The following is a 14590-nucleotide window of genomic DNA, read 5'->3' on the forward strand; positions in this document are numbered from 1 at the left end:
GCATGTCTTGTTGTTATACTTTGTCAGGGTAATCAGGCAGGCTATATAGACCTCCCCCGATAGTGGAAGTTACAGGGATTAAAGTGCTAAGAACAGTACTGCTTAACACAACCGAGTTACCATGGGTCCCAGACCGCATGTTTTGTTGTTATACTTTGTCAGGGTAATTATGCAGGCCATATAGACCTCCCCCGATAGGGGGAGTAACAGGTTTTAAAGTGCTAAGAATAGTACTACTTAGCACAACCTAGTTACCATGGGTCCCAGACCGCATGTCTTGTTATACTTTGTCAGGTTAATCATGCAGGCCATATAGACATCCCCCGATATGGGGAGTAACAGGTATTAAACTGCTAAGAACAGTACTACTTAACACAACCTAGTTACCATGGGTGCCAGACCCCATGTCTTGTTGTTATACTTTGTCAGGGTAATCATGCAGGCCATATAGACCTACCCAGATAGGGGGAGTAACAGGTATTAAAGTGCTAAGAACAGTACTACTTAACACAACATAGTTACCATGGGTCCCAGACCGCATGTCTTGTTGTTATACTTGGTCAGGGTAATCATGCAGGCCATATAGACCTCCCCCGATAGGGGGAGTGATTATTATTATTATTATTATTATTATTATCGTTTATTTGTAGAGCGCCAACAGATTCCGCAGCGTTATAAACAAAGGGGGAGTACAACAAAACAATTATATGGTAGAGGGCCCTGCCAAGAGTTGCACTGCTGTAGTCAGCTCTTAAGAAGGTGATCCACAAACAGCTGGACTATTAGGCTTACATGCTAAGAGGGTTCAGGGGATTGCAGTGGATGAGAGGAACTGGTATTAGGAAAGGTTAGTGTAGGTTGTATTCATCCCTGAACAGTAGAGTCTTTAGTGAGCAGTTGAAGCTTTTAAAACTAGAAGAGAGTCTTATGGAGCGAGGCAATGAGTTCCACAAGATGGGAGCCAGTCTGGAGAAGTCCTGTAAACGGGAGTGTGATGAGGTGACAAGAGAGGAGGAGAGTAGGAGGTCATGAGCAGAGTGAAGGGGACGGGAGGGATAGTATCTGGAGACAAGGTCTGAGATGTAGGGGGGAGCAGTGCAGTTGAGGGCTTTGTATGTCAGAGTGAGAGTTTTGTGTTTGATCCTAGAGGCAAGAGGAAGCCAGTGAAGGGATTGGCAGAGAGGCGCAGCAGATGAAGAGCGACGTGTAAGGAAGATGAGACTGGCAGAGGCATTCATTATGGATTGTAAAGGAGCTAGGCGGCAGGTGGGGAGACCAGAGAGGACAGAGTTGAAGTAATCAAGGCGGGAAAGAATGAGAGAGTGGATTAAAATCTTAGTTGTGTCTTGTGTAAGGAAGTGTCTAATTTTAGAGATGTTTTTAAGGTGAAAGCGGCAGGCTTTAGCCAATGACTGAATGTGAGGAGTGAAGGAAAGATCTGAGTCGAAAGATCTGTTTCCCAGAAGGCTACCTGTAGAAAGTTATGTGGCAATTTCAGGAGTTAAGTGAGAAGGTCTGTGATTTTTTCTGTGTTCTGAGACTGTGTAAAGGGAGAGAGATAAATTGGTTAATGATGGTCCAGAGAAAGTGTGTTAAAATGAGTGGGAGGGTACATTTGTGGACATTTTAAGCTAAGGGTCATTCATGCAGAAACCAAAAAACACATCAAAAAACAAAATATTACAGAGATAAGACAGACATATAAGGGTGAAATAAAACCATTAAGACAAATAGACAGATAAATGTACAACAGCAGCTTAAACTATGCAAATTATGACTAGCACAGCCTGTAATATATACATTTATAGTAAAAACAAAACAAAAGGAATTATCACTAAATATACAAACACATACAATAAACAACTTAGCAGGTAAAATATAATGAAGCTGTTTCCCAGAAGGCTACCTGTAGAAATTTATGTGGCAATTTCAGGAGTTAAGTGAGAAGGTCTGTGATTTTTTCTGTGTTCTGAGACTGTGTAAAGGGAGAGAGATAAATTGGTTAATGATGGTCCAGAGAAAGTGTGTTAAAATGAGTGGGAGGGTACATTTGTGGACATTTTAAGCTAAGGGTCAGTCATGCAGAAACCAAAAAACACATAAAAAAACAAAATATTACAGAGATAAGACAGACATATAAGGGTGAAATAAAACCATTAAGACAAATAGACAGATAAATGTACAACAGCAGCTTAAACTACGCAAATTATGACTAGCACAGCCTGTAATATATACATTTAAAGTAAAAACAAAACAAAAGGAATAATCACTAAATATACAAACACATACAATAAACAACTTAGCAGGTAAAATATAATGAAGCTGTTTCCCAGAAGGCTACCTGTAGAAAGTTATGTGGCAATTTCAGGAGTTAAGTGAGAAGGTCTGTGATTTTTTCTGTGTTCTGAGACTGTAGAAAGTTATGTGGCAATTTCAGGAGTTAAGTGAGAAGGTCTGTGATATTTTCTGTGTTCTGAGACTGTAGAAAGTTATGTGGCAATTTCAGGAGTTAAGTGAGAAGGTCTGTGATATTTTCTGTGTTCTGAGACTGTAGAAAGTTATGTGGCAATTTCAGGAGTTAAGTGAGAAGGTCTGTGATTTTTTCTGTGTTCTGAGACTGTAGAAAGTTATGTGGCAATTTCAGGAGTTAAGTGAGAAGGTCTGTGATTTTTTCTGTGTTCTGAGACTGTTCTGTGTTCTGAGTTACAGGGATTAAAGTGCTAGGAATAGTACTACTTAACACAACCTAGTTACCATGGGTCCCTGACCACATGTTTTGTTGTTATACTTTGTCAGGGTAATTATGCAGGCCATATAGACCTCCCCTGATAGGGGGAGTAACAGGTATTAAAGTGCTAAGAATAGTACTACTTAACACAACCTAGTTACCATGGGTCCCAGACCGCATGTTTTATTATTATACTTTGTCAGGGTAATTATATATCTATCAAATCGATCTATTTATCTTCTATCGATTCTATCTAACTATCAATCTATGTATAGCTATCTATCAAATCTATCTATCTCGTGGCCGGACAGATTTGAGACAGCCATTTGTGTTTAGGCCAAATTTGAAGTAGGAGGACAGACCAATCATTTTCTTCCATCTCCCTGTTCCAAAAACAGGTAGTAAACTTCTAAGAATAGTACTACTTAACACACCACGGGTCCCAGACCGCATGTCTTATTGTTATACTCTGTCAGGGAAATTATATATCTATCAAATCTATCTATTTATCTATCAAATCTATCTAACTATCAATCGTATCTATCAAATATAAATTGCATCTATTGATCTATGTAATTCGTATCTATCAAATGTATATTGCATCTTTTGATCTATGTAATTCGTATCTATCAAATGTATATTGTATCGATTGATCTATGTAATTCGTATCTATCAAATGTATATTGCATCTATTCATCTATGTAATTTGTATCTATCATATGTATATTGCATCTATTGATCTATGTAATCTATGTATCTATCTATCTATCTATCTATCTATCTATCAAATCTATCTATCTCGTGGTTGTGCAAATGGACTGTTTGCAGTTGTTTGCGGTGCGTTACACGGGGAGTTTGGCCTGTCACTGTGAAGCGGGCTTAACCCTTACACTACCTGATAGATACAACATCATACCTGATGTTTTAAAGCACGTTATTCAAAAAATTTTTAGGAATCTTAGGTGATTAAGGCCCTTTATGGGTTAAAACCAGACTCTGCATCAACTAGTAATTTTCCGTGGGAGTTTTGCCATGGATCCCCCTCCGGCATGCCACAGTCCAGGTGTTAGTCCCCTTGAAACAACTTTTCCATCACTATTGTGGCCAGAAAGAGTCCTTGTGGGTTTTAAAGTTCGCCTGCCTATTGAAGTCAATGGCGGTTCGCGCGCTTCGCCGGTTCGCGAACAGTAGCGGAAGTTCGAGTCCGCCGTTCGTGAACCGAACTTTTAAGGTTCGCAACATCACTACCTATTCTACATTACAAAGTAATCAGCTCTTTTACCAGTCCTTAAAAGGGTTTTTGCAGGGCATGCCCCAAAGTAATCAGCTCTTTTGCCTGTAAAAAAAATACAACCCCCCCAACATTAAAACCCACCACCCACAAACCTCTACTGTAACCCACCCAAACCCCCCTTAAATAAACCTAACACTACCCCCCTGAAGATCTCCCTACCTTGAGTCGTCTTCACCCAGCCGGGCCGAAGTCTTCATCCGATGGGGCAGAAGAGGACATTCAGACCGACAGAAATCTTCTATCTTCATCCATCCGACGAGGAGCGGCTCCATCTTCAAGACCTCCGGCGCGGAACATCCTTCTTGCACGACGACTACCAGCCAATCAGAAATTAAGGTAGGAAAAATTGAAGTTCGATCCGATTGGCTGATCCAATGAGCCAATCGGATTAAACTTCAATCTGATTGGCTGATAGCATCAGCCAATCAGATTTTTCCTACCTGTCCTCTTCTGCCCCATCGGATGAAGACTTCGGCCCTGCTGGGTGAAGACGACTCAAGGTAGGGAGATCTTCAGGGGGTTAGTGTTAGGTTTTTTTATGGGGCGATTGGGTGGGTTAGAGTAGGGGTATGTGGGTGGTGGGTTTTAATGTTGGGGGGTTGTATTTTTTTTTACAGGCAAAAGAGCTGATTACTTTGGGACATGCCCCGCAAAAAGCCCTTTTAAGGGCTGGTAAAAGAGCTGATTACCTTGTAATGTAGAATAGGGTAGGACTTTTATTATTTTTTTTATTATTATTTTATTAAGGGGCTTAGATTAGGTGTAATTAGTTTAAAATTCTTGTAATATTTTTTTATTTTCTGTAATTTAGTGTTTTGTTTTTTTTGTAATTTAGTTTAGTTTATTTAATTGTATTTAATTGTAGGTATTGGTAGCTAATTTATTTATTTTGAAAGAGTTTTTATTGAGTTTATATAAAATAAATACACTACAAAATACAGGCAAACATAATCAAGTTATCATATTTGTCAACTAGTTTCCATTTATATCCAGTTAGTGTGAACCCTAACAACTCTGTAGCAGAGTTGTTATTACTCTAATGTCCCCGGCTCTCTCGTTGCCATCCATATAAATATCGCATCTTGAAGGTATGATCACCAGTCATGGTAAAGGAAAAACATTACGTTATCAATAATAGTTATGTGTAGCAAATGAACACTGATAGGTATTAGTTAATAGGTAGTGGGTAGTAGGTAGTAGTCCCTGGCTCTCTGCTAAGTTACCCAACATTTGCCTTGTTTCTATTGTGGGGTTTCGAGACCTCTTCGTGATCTATCCTCATAGTACATAATGAAAGGTTCCCACTGTGCGACAAACTCGTCCCTAGTATTTAAGGTTTCTGCTGCTAAGCTAGCCATTTCATAATGATATGTTAACTTCTTTTCAATGGTTGCGAAACTAGGGGATGTGGATTTCCAATATTGCGCCAAGCTAATCCTAACAACTGTACATATTATCATAACAAGTTTCTGGTGTTGTTTTAAGATGGTAGGGATTGGGAAGTGCAGCGGTGCTTGTTCGGGGGATAAAGCTATTTGTTTCTGGAAGATTGCACTGAGAAGACCTGAGGTCTGCTCCCAAATCTCTTTGATTTTATCGCACTGCCACCACATATGCATGTATGTTCCTCTGCTGTTACATCCTCTGTAACAAGCTTTTGGAGGTGAGTTCTCAAGACTACTTTGAGATAGTTCTCTTTCAGTATGGCATTATGTGAAAAGGAAAGGCCCTTGGCTAAGTTAGAGTTCCACGTCTTAATAGGCCAGGTCCTATTCAGGTCTTGTTCCCATTTCAGGATAGTTGGTGATTTAGTCTCTCTAAAGTGATTGTTAAATATAGGGTACAACAAAGAGATTGGGTCTTTAGTTAGGCATAAGGTCTCAAATGTAGTGATTGGTGATGTTCTGGAAGAACCTGTTACCTCTTGAGCTCTAGATTTTAGTTGTAAATAGTGAAACCATATATTTCTGTCATTGGGGTCAATGTCTCTGTATTGCTCGAATGAGAGGAAACTGTTATTTATATAAACATCAGCAATTCTATACAGTCCTTTGTTTGCCCATTTCTGTTGTACATTTAAGTCTATTGAGGTCTGTGGTAGCACTAAAGGTGTTAGTTTACATTTATCTTAGATTAGAGGATATTTATTGATCAATTTATTCCATAAGGATATGGTGTGTGAAATCGCTACAAATTTTTATATACCTGGTTGAGTATATTTTTTTGGGGTCCACAATAATCTGGAAATCTGGTCTGTGTTAGCGATCTCCGATTCAATCTGTGCCCAAAGGGGTTGGTGTGTCCCATTGAACCAGTGTGTCGTCTGGGCCATTCGGGCCGAATAATAGTAAGAAATCAGGTGTGTAAGGCGTATCCCTCCATCTCTTCTGTGTGTACTCATAATTTTTTTGTTAATTCTAGCAGGTTTTCCTTGCCAGATAAACCGCAAGATGTCTCTCTGAAGAGCATTAAGCTCAGTAATTGGGATAGACATCGGTAAAGATTGGAATAAATAAAGTAGTTTTGGCAGAAGAGTCATTTTGGTGGAGACAATCCTACTATAGAAGGATATCTTAAGCTTTAGCCATTTGGTAAATAAGTTCCTAATGTGTGTGAACATGGGATGGTAATTTGCTTGATATAAGGCGAAAATATTGGTTGGAAGGTTTATCCCTAGATATTTTAACTTTTTTTGAGCCCATTTAAAAGAGAAATTAAGTTCTAGTAATTTTTTTGTGTGTAGGGGTAGATTGATGCTAAGCGCTTCGCATTTATCTTTATTTTATATCCGGATAGTGTTCCATATTGCTGTATTAAAGCATATAATGGGGGTAGAGCTAGAAGTGGTCTGGTTAAAGATAATATTATATCGTCCGCGAATAACGATATTTTGTATTCTTTGGTTCCTATTCTAAGTCCAGATATGTCAGGGTCATTTCTAATTTGAATAGCTAGTGGCTCAATGCATAGCGCGAATAAGAGGGGGGACAAAGGGCAGCCCTGTCGTGTCCCATTCTTAATTTGTATTAGTTTGGATTGGTATCCTGAAAGTTTAACAAAGGCTGTGGGGTGCGAGTAGAGGGATGAGAGGGCGTCTGAGAAGGCTCCAGTGATACCTATTTTTGTTAGTACAACAAACATGTAATCCCAATTGATTCTATCAAACGCCTTCTCTGCGTCCAAAGTGAGGAACAGAGAAGGCTTTTTTTTCAGTCGTGGCCACGTTAATCAGGTCAATAATCTTACGTGTGTTGTTCTCTATTTTTGATAAACCCCACTTGGTCTGGATGGATTACATTTTTGAGAATGGGGTTAAGTCTGTTTGCCAGGATTTTTGTAAAGCTTTTTACATCTTGGTTAATCAGCGATATGGGCCTATAATTTTTACAGTGCTGATGATTTTTCCCCGGTTTTGGGATTATTGCGATTCTGGCCATGAGCATTTCTTTAGGGATTTCTTTACCTTGCATGATCGCATTAAACACTAGGGAGAGCTGGGGTACCACCACCTCTTGTAGTGTTTTATAAAAAACACCAGAGTATCCATCTGGACCCAGTGTTTTGGTGCTCTTTATGGTTTTTATGGCCCATTTTATCTCATCTTGGGATATGGGGGCGTTCAAGTTGCTACGTTCTTCCTCTGAGATTGTTGGTAATGTGTTGGGACCTAAAAATGTATCCAAATCTTCGGATTTGTCCCCACCTGTTATGTGTGGGGAAAGATTGTAGAGATTGTGATAAAAGTCAGCAAATATACTGGCAATTTGGAGGGGGTCAATGGTGCTCTTATTGTCAGGGAGTTGAAGTTGTGGGACTGTGGTGTTCCTAGTGATTTCTTTGAGTTTATTGGCTAACATTTTGTCAGGTTTGTTCCCATATATATAGTAGTGTGTGTATATCTGTTTTATAGATCTGGCTGCATCTTTGTTTAATATTTTATCTATCTCATCATTTATGCATCTTAGTCTTGTCCTGTGCTTTCTGCTAGTATTCGCCCCGGCAAGAGAGCGCAGTTCGCTGGCTTCGTGTTGTAGTTGTGACAGTCTAGCTTTCTGCTGTTCATTGCGTTTACCTGATTCTGCCATCAGGATCTCTCTTATGTAGGCTTTTAGTGCTCCCCAGACGTGAAGTGAGTTAGGTGTGCTATCTGTATTAATTCTAAGGAATTCTGCTATTTGTCTATTAAGGTTTTGTAGTATCACGGGGTCTTGTAACAAACCAGCATTGAGGGACCACGATTTAGTTCTGTTCGGATTTAAAACTCCAGATATGGTTGCTTCTACCATAGAGTGATCCGACCAAGGGCAATTTAAGATTCTTGCAGTGGTTAGAAGGGGAATCATAATTTGACTCATAAAAATATAATCCAGCCTGGATTGAGTGTGATACATTGGGGAAAAATAAGTGTAGTCCCTATCCTTCCCATTTAAGGCTCTCCAGCTATCAACCAGATTGTGATCTAGTGAGAAGTCTTTTAAGATATTCGAAGGGGTTCCAGAGGATCTAGGTTGTGCAGTCTCCACTGTCGTTCTGTCTAGTTTCTGGTCAAGCGTAAGGTTAAAGTCACCCCCCACAATGATTTTGTATCTTTTCCATTGTGTCAGTAGTTTGCTTAATTTTGTTATGAAAAGTGCTTGATGATCATTAGGGGCGTAAACATTAACCAATAGTATTGATGTGTTTTGGATTAAGCCTCTTATTAGTAAAAATCTGCCTTCTTTGTCTCTTATTATTTTCTCTTCTTTAAAATTTAGGGAGGAGTGTAAAAGTACTGTGACCCCACATTTTTTCCCCCCACTAATCGCATGATATTGTGTTGAATACACTTTGTCCCAATATTGTGGTGTGAGATTTTTAGTGAAGTGTGTCTCCTGTAGCATGACTATTTGGGCCTGTAATGATTTGTAGGTGGTGATTGCCTTTATCCACTTGATATCTGAATTAAGGCCTCAGACGTTATGTGAAATTATTTTTATAGACATTTAAAGGGTTTAAGGAATTCTTTGTCAAGTGTATGGCTATGTAATATACTATTTTCATGAATTTTGGAGTGCTACTGATAGCTTGTCATGAAAGAAACCCTATATGTGAGGATATAGATTCTATAATTCTGCGGGTGAGAGCCGGGACCTACCTTATGTGAGAGAGACACCAGGGAACAACAGCAACAAATGAAGGACATCAATGGCGATGATATTAGGAAACCGCAAGCAGCATCTATATGACATAAAACAATTTGTATTATGCATTGTAATCTTTGTGTGTAAAGCATTTCAAGTTGACAACTTGCCTGAATTAAGTATGCATGAATAATAATGAGCAGAAAAACTTTCAACATAGTAACAATATCCCTAGCCAGGGAAAAATAAAGAATTACGTGGGGGGTGGCGGACGCCATTAAAACTTGTATATGCTTTTCTCAACTGTGTGCCATTTCTAGGCAATTGACTAGTAAGGGGTTGGGATGGGGTTGGAGAGATTGTGGGGAACCATAAGGTGTCGTTGTCAATATTGCACGTTTAAACTACAATGATGACTGACAAATAATGATGAAGAAGGCGCAGTTGGAGGGGAGGGGGTGGTGGTGGTGGTGGGGAGGGTGCTAATGACATAACAACATTAACAGTAATAATAACAATAGTAACAGCAGTAACAGTAACAGTAACAGCCCCCGAGCGAGGGGAAAAAGCGGCTCAACTTGTATGTTTATAAAAGTTATTAAGTGCTAAATGACAAATTACAACAATCTGCACATAACTGTGAATCACAGTATATAGTTACACTATTGTTGAGCTTAGAATCATCAGGCCGCTATATATTTAAACCAAAGCCTTTTAGTCAGGAAATACATCTAGTTCATATTGTTTGTCAAGTTGGAAATAACTCTTCCTCCCGTGAGGGTCCCGGTTCTCTAGAGTTATGCGAGTTAATCTTTGATTTTCTTTGTTTTTTAGCCTGGTCCACTTGTGTCCACTCTCTCTGGATAGATTTTTTCTGAGAAATTTGAACTAGTTGGAGTGTTAGGAGGGTTGAAAGGAATTTCAAGTTGTTGTAGGATGGTGGTTCCTTCAGCCAGTGTTGAGCAGTAGTAGGTTACATTTATGTGGGTGAAGACCAATTTTGAAAGGAAAGTTCCATCTGTATTTTATCTGAGCTTTTGTGAGGGCCATTGTGATGGGTCTGAGATTAGTGATGTCCCGAACTGTTCGCCCGCGAACGGTTCACGGCGAACATAGTATGTTCGCGGCTGTGGGCGAACACATGCAATGTTCGATCCGCCCCCTATGTGTCACATTAGAGCCAATCAACATCAGACACTCCCTCACAGACCCTCCCAGCTCCTTGGAAGCAGCCATTTTAGACTCATAACGACCTTGCTTTCTTAGTGAGAGGATGTGTTGTTTTTGTGCTGCTGACATTATAGGGAAATAGATAGCTAGGCTAGTGTATTTAGTGTCCACTACAGTCCAGAAGGACTCATCTCATCTCTGCTGCAAGGACAGCACCCCAAAAAGACCTTTTTAGGGCTATAATTCGAGCTGTTTTTTTTTTTTCTTTGTATTTTTATTAGCATTTGCCTGGCTTTCAGCCTGTGTGTAAGGCTCACAGCACAGCATATGCTGTGATTACTGCCACCACTGATATCTGCCTAACAACATTAGTTTAAATTTAACCAACAAAAATTTGAAATTATTTTGCTAGTGTAATTTATTTTAATTTTCTATCAGGCCTGTGTCACACAGCATATACTCTGGTTCATTGCTCTGTGCCAGCCACCAGTGTTAATATCCGTTTATAACATTATTTTAAATTTAAAAAAAAAAATTTAAATCATTTTGCTAGTGTAATCTAATTACATTTTCTATCAGGCCTGTGTCTGTCAGGCTCACACAGCATTAATATACTTCAGTTTTTTTCAGTCTTTTGGTTAATTGCTCTGTGCCAGGCAGCCACCACTCATATCTGCTTCACCTTATTTTAAATTAAAAAAAAAAACGTTTAAATTTTTTTGTTAGTGTAATCTAATATCATTTTCTATCAGGTCTGTGTGTTTTGCTGACATACAGAGCATACTTTGTTTACTTGCTGCCCTCCCTAGTCTATGAGCCACGACTCATATGTGTTTAACCTTTTTTTAATTCCCCCCCCAAAAAAAATTTGTAATAATTTTTCTAGTGTAATCTAATAGTATTTTCTATCAGGCGTGTGTGTATCTGACTTACAGAGCCTACTGTTTTTAATAGCTGCCCTTCCAAGGCTATCAGCCACGACTCATATGTGCTTAACCTTTTTCTTTAAATTCCCCCAAAAAATCTTTAAATCATTATGCTAGTGTAAACTAATTTTATTTTCTATCAGGCCTGTGTCTAACTGTCTATCTGACTTACACAGCATACTGTTGTTAATTGCTGCCCTACGGAGCAGCCAGCCAGTGCAACCACTCATATGTGCAGTGCACTTCTTAACATTATTTTAATATTAAAATATAAAATTTTAAATTATTTTGCTAGTGTAATCTAACTTAATTTTCTACCAGGCCTGTGTTTTTCTCACTTACACAGCATACAGTGTTAAATTTCTGCCCTACCTACCAGCCACGACTCATATCTGCCAGCCTGTGTGCCAGGCCCAACTAGCCAATTAGTGCCACCAATCATAGTTGTTGTAACAGTATTGAAAACATTGTGAATCATCACTTTTTTGACTGTGAATCTGCAGTCTAGTAGTGCCATTGAATTGCAGTTCCCTCGTGCCTGCCAGCCTGTGTGCCAGGCCCAACTAGCCAATCAGTGCCACCAATCATAGTTGTTGTAACAGTATTGTTAATCTTTAAAATTACAAATTGTTCGCTTGTGATTCATCAGTTTGCTCGTGCCATTGAATTGCACTTTCCTCCTGCCTGCCAGCCTGTGTGCCAGGCCCAACTAGCCAATTAGTGCCAACAATCATATTTCTTGTAACAGTATATAAAAAATTTAAAATCATACATTTTTTGACTGCAAATATTCAGTCTCCTAGTGCCATTGAATTGCAGTTTCCTCCTGCCTGCCATCCTGTGTGTCAGGCCCAAACAAGCCAATTAGTGCCACCAATCATAGTTATTGTAACAGTATTGTTAATATTTAAAATTAAACATTGTTCGATTGTGAATCATCATTTGGCTTGTTCCATTGAATTGCACTTTCCTCCTGCCTGCCAGCCTGTGTGCCAGGCCCAGCTAGCCACTATTCAGTGTTGTATCAGGTATTAAACTAATAAGAACAGTACTACCAAAATAAAGCCTTTCAAGAGCCAAGGTTTTATTGTTGTACTTTGTTAGGATAATCATGATGGCCATGTAGACCACCACCGAGAGGCCTGGAAGTAACAGGGATGAGATGAAAGTGCTAAGAATAGTACAGCTTGAAACAACCGAGTTAGCCATGGGTGTTAGTCCAAGACCGCTTGGCTTTTTTTTTGGCTTTGGGTGCGGCTAATCATGCAGGCCATATAGAGCTGCCAACATTCAGTGTTGTATCATGTATTAAACTAATAAGAATAGTACTACCAAAATACAGCCAATGAAGGGCCTTATGAAGACTGAGCCAAGGTTGGATTGTAGTATTTGGTTAGGCTAATCATGATGGCCATGTAGACCACCACCGAGAGGCCTGGAAGTAACAGGGATGAGATGAAAGTGCTAAGAATATGACAACTTGAAACAACCGAGTTAGCCATGGGTGTTAGTCCAAGACCGCTTGGCTTTTTTTTGGCTTTGGGTGCGGCGAATCATGCAGGCCATATAGAGCTGCCACCATTTGGTGTTATATCAGGTATTAAACTAATAAGAACAGTACTACCAAAATACAGCCAATGAAGGGCCTATCAAGACTGAGCCAAGGTTGGGTTGTATGATTTTGTTCGGCTAATCATGATGGCCATGTAGACCACCCCCGAGAGGCCTGGAAGTAACAGGGATGAGATGAAAGTGCTAAGAATAGTACAACTTGAAACAACCAAGTTAGCCATGGGTGTTAGTCCAAGACCGCTTGGCTTTTTTTTGGCTTTGGGTGCGGCTAATCATGCAGGCCATATAGAGCTGCCAACATTCGGTGTTGTATCAGGTATTAAACTAATAAGAACAGTACTACCAAAATACAGCCAATGAAGGGCCTTATGAAGACTGAGCCAAGGCTGTATTGTAGTATTTGGTTAGGCTAATCATGATGGCCATGTAGACCACCACCGAGAGGCCTGGAAGTAACAGGGATGAGATGAAAGTGCTAAGAATAGTACAACTTGAAACAACCGAGTTAGCCATGGGTGTTAGTCCAAGACCGCTTGGCTTTTTTTTGGCTTTGGGTGTGGCGAATCATGCAGGCCATATAGAGCTGCCAACATTCGGTGTTGTATCAGGTATTAAACTAATAAGAACAGTACTACCAAAATACAGCCAATGAAGGGCCTTATGAAGACTGAGCCAAGGTTGGATTGTAGTATTTGGTTTGGCTAATCATGATGGCCATGTAGACCACCCCCGAGAGGCCTGGAAGTAACAGGGATGAAAGTGCTAAGAATAGTACTAATTGAAAAAACCGAGTTAGCCATGGGTCTTAGTCCAAGACCGCTTGGCTTTTTTTTTGGGTTTGGGTGCGGCTAATCATGAAGGCCAGATAGACCTGCCACCATTCGGTGTTGTAAAAGGTATTAAACTGCTAAGAAAAGTACTACTTAACACAACCTAGTTACCATGGGTCCCAGAGCATATGTTTTGTTATTATATTTTGTAAGGGTAATCATGCAGGCCATATTAGACCTCCCCCAATAGGGTGAGTAACAGGTATTGAAATGCTAAGAACAGTACTACTTAACACAAAGTTACCATGGGTCCCAGAGCATATGTCTTATTATTATATTTTGTTCGGTTAATCATGCAGGCCATATAGACCTCCCCCGATAGGGTGAGTAACACGTATTAAAATGCTAAGAAGAGTACTACTTAACACAACCTAGTTACCATGGGTCCCAGACCGCATGTCTTGTTATTATACTTTGTCAGGGTAATCATGCAGGCCATATAGACCTCCCCCGACAGGGTGTAACAGGTATTAAAATGATAAGAACAGTACTACTTAACACAACCTAGTTACCATGGGTCCCAGACCCAGAGCAGATGTCTTATTATTATATTTTGTATGGGTAATCATGCAGGCCGTATAGACCTCCCACGATAGGGTGAGTAACAGGTATTGAAATGCTAAGAAGAGTAATACTTAACACAACCTAGTTACCATAGGTCCCAGACCACATGTTTTGTTATTATATTTTGTAAGGTGTAATCATGCAGGCCATATAGACCTCCACCGATAGGGTGAGTAACAGCTATTAAAATGCTAAGGACATTACTACTTAACACAACATAGTTACCATGGGTCCAAGACCCAGAGCAGATGTCTTATTATTATATTTTGTATGGGTAGTCATCCATATAGACCTCCCCAAATAGGGGGAGTTACAGAGATTAAAGTGCTAAGAATGGTACTACTTAAAACACAACCTAGTTAACATGGGTCCCAGACCGCATGTCT

General features: G+C 39.7%; 1 long non-coding RNA gene across 1 annotated transcript in view; it reads right to left on the reverse strand.

Moving 5' to 3' along the window:
* LOC128636104 (uncharacterized) overlaps positions 1 to 1936 on the reverse strand; it is a 31731-nt gene extending 29795 nt beyond the window's left edge. The window contains exon 1 of the long non-coding RNA XR_008398661.1: positions 1907 to 1936. This is a non-coding gene — a long non-coding RNA (uncharacterized LOC128636104). The remainder of the gene's footprint in view (positions 1 to 1906) is intronic.
* Positions 1937 to 14590: the final 12654 nt, after the last annotated feature.

This window comes from Bombina bombina, chromosome 1 (genome assembly GCF_027579735.1).
Source record: "Bombina bombina isolate aBomBom1 chromosome 1, aBomBom1.pri, whole genome shotgun sequence".
Lineage (NCBI taxonomy): Eukaryota > Metazoa > Chordata > Amphibia > Anura > Bombinatoridae > Bombina > Bombina bombina.